The sequence below is a fragment of the Solanum verrucosum genome, unplaced genomic scaffold (genome assembly GCF_900185275.1).
Source record: "Solanum verrucosum unplaced genomic scaffold, falcon-dt-bn FXZP01000062.1, whole genome shotgun sequence".
Taxonomy (NCBI): domain Eukaryota; kingdom Viridiplantae; phylum Streptophyta; class Magnoliopsida; order Solanales; family Solanaceae; genus Solanum; species Solanum verrucosum.
The window spans coordinates 969531-972574 of NW_026020477.1; the positions used below are offsets into that span (position 1 = coordinate 969531).

Sequence of the window (3044 nt, forward strand, 5' to 3'; positions counted from 1 at the left end):
ACCAATGTGACTTCATGCATTCAGAAACCTGAAGTTGGTAGAAGGTTTGAATTGAAGCAGAGTATGGTGCAACTATTGCACACTAATGGGCAGTTCACTGGTCTGTCGCATGAGGATCCAACAGTCCATGTACAGAATTTCCTCGAGATTAGTGATACTTACACTCCAGTGGAGTGAATGTGGATTACGTGATGCTCACTTTATTCCTTTTTCTCTGCTTAGGGAGGAAAAAAGATGGTTGAATTTTGAGCCCTCTAACTCCATTACCTCCTGGGATGATCTTGCACAGAAGTTCTTTATTAGATTTTTCCCATCTGGGAAAAAAACTAAGTTGAGGAATGACATTTTTAGTTTTCGACAGAAAGGAGGAGAGAACTTGTACCAAGCTTGGGACAAGTTTAATTGATGTTGATGAGCTGTCCACATCATCATCAGGCTAACGAGGTGTTGGTCCATACCTTTATTGAAGTATTGGAGCCTAACACCAAGATTTTACTTGGTTCAGCTGCAGGTGGACAGACTTTGGAGAAGACTTATGCTGAATTGTTCACCTTGCTGAACATCATCTCACAGGGTAACCCCGAATGGAACGGATGATGAGCGAAACCCATGATACAGAAAACTGTAGGCATGCTGGAAGTAGATGCAGTGACTGCTTTAACTGCACAGATTGCTGCGATGTAGAACATAATGAACACTGACTTCAACAATCTATCATTGGGATAACAGCCGACTCAGGTGAATGTAGTCCAACAGCCACCAACTTGGTCTGTAATTGATAGAGGAAGTGATCATAGTGCACAGGTATGTGGTGTAAACCCAGATTCTGTGAATTTTGTAGGGAATGCACAACGAGGAGGAGACAAGCAGAACTATGGAAACTCTTACAATCCTAGTTGGCATAACCATCCAAATTTTTCCTAGGGAGGTAATTAGAATTAGGCCCAAGGAAAAAATCAATATAGACCCCAAGGAAATGCACATGGGTATCAATCACAGGCCCAATGGGAGCAGCCAAATAAGCAGTCGAATAACATGAGCATAGAAGAGATGTTGAAGAAGATCATGGCCTATCAAGCTCAGTTAGCTGTTGATGTGAGAAATAATTAGCTAGCTACACAAAATCTGGAGAAATAATTTGGGCAGTTTGCTAGTGCCCAGAACTCACGACCGCAAGGAGGTTTATAGGGAAATACTGATCCAAATCCCAAGCAGGTAAATGTGGTAGGTACTCGCAGTGGTTTGCAGTTGGAGGAGTTGGCTCCAAAGAAAAGAAATACTGAATCTGTGAGCAAGGAGAGTGAACCTAAGGAGAGTGAGGTTGTTGCACAAGAAGAAAAAGTGCAACCAATAGTGAAACCACCTGCTCTATTCCCTCAGAAGTTCAAGAAACAGAAGGAGGATGAATTCTTTGGTAAATTTCTCTCTCTTTTGAAGCAAGTTCATATTAATTTTCCATTGGTAGATGTTTTGTAGGGTATACCCAGGTATGCTAAATATGTGAAGGAAATCGTGGCAAACAAGGGGAGACTGACTGGGTATGAGATTGTATTACTTACTGAAGAGTGCAGTTCCCGAATCCAAAATAATTTCTCCACCAAACTGAAAGATCCGAGTAGTTTTACGGTTCAGATCACTATAGGGCAGAGCATTCATGCACAAGGATTGTGTGATCTAGGAGCTAGTATAAATTTGATGCCAACGTCATTGTATAAAAAGCTGGGGTTAGGTAGTCCTAAACCTACTACCATCATCTTGCAGTTGGTTAATAGATCTGTAGCTAGGCTAGAGGGTGTTGTAGAGGATGTCTTAGTGCAAGTGGGATTGTTGATATTCCAGTAGAATTTGTAGTGTTAAATTTTGAGCCAAATCCGAAGGTCCCATTCATCTTGGGAAGACCTTTCTTGGCTACAGGGCGTGATATGATAGATGTAGCAGCTGGGCAACTCACTATGCGGGCACATGACAAAGTAGAGGTGTTTGATGTTTACAAGGTATTAAAGCTCCCTACTATATATGAAGAGCTGTCTGCGATAACGGTGATAGATATTGAAGTAGAAGCCCAATATATTGCATCCAAGGACCCATTGAAGCGAGTACTAGTGGGAGATGATATCTATGGGGATGATGAGGCACATGAAATGGTACAATTTTTGGATGTGGCTATTGTGGGCACATCAATAGAACACTGTGAACCTTTGAATAGGGTGTTGGGTCCTCCACCCAAGCCCTCCATTGAAGAAAAACCCAAGCTAGAATTAAAAGCACGGCCAACCCACCTCAGGTATGCATTTTGGGTGAAGATAAGACCTTACCAGTTATTTTGTCTGCAGCATTATCTGAATCACAGGTGAAAGCATCATTAAGCATTTTGAGGAAGAGAAAAACAACATTGGGTTGGCACATGTCTGATATTCATGGTATCAGTCCCACATTGTGCATGCATAAAATCTAAATGGATGAAGGGCATAAGCCTAGTGCACAACACCAATAGAGACTAAATCCAGTGATGAAAGATGTGGTAATGAAATAACTGATCAAGTGGTTAGATGCAGGGATTGTGTATCCCATATCAGATAGTAAATGGGTGAGTCCGGTACAATGTGTACCCAAGAAGGGTGGAATGACAGTGATTACCAATGAGAAGAATGAACTTATCCCCACAAGGACAATAACTGGGTAGCGTATCTGCATGGACTACATGAAGTTGAATAATGCCACTAGAAAAGATCATTACCCGGTGCCTTTTATTGATCAAATGTTGGATAGATTGGATGGGCAAGAACATTACTACTTTCTAGATGGCTACACAGGGTATAATCAGATAGTCATTACACTAGAGGATCAGGAGGAGACTACCTTCACTTGTCCGTATGGCACTTATGCATTCAACCGTATGCAATTCAAATTATGCAATGCACCGACGACATTCCAAAGATGCATGATGGCAATCTTCCATGATATGGTTGAGGATTTTTTTGAGGTGCTTATGGATGACTTCTCGGTGTTTGGTGAGTCTTTTGACCTTATTTGACTAATCTTGA

General features: G+C 41.5%; 1 non-coding gene across 1 annotated transcript; it reads right to left on the reverse strand.

Annotated features, from left to right (window-relative positions):
• Positions 1–328: 328 nt before the first annotated feature.
• Positions 329–434, reverse strand: LOC125809495 (small nucleolar RNA R71). The gene has a single exon (XR_007441807.1). It is a non-coding gene; the product is annotated as a small nucleolar RNA R71 (small nucleolar RNA).
• Positions 435–3044: the final 2610 nt, after the last annotated feature.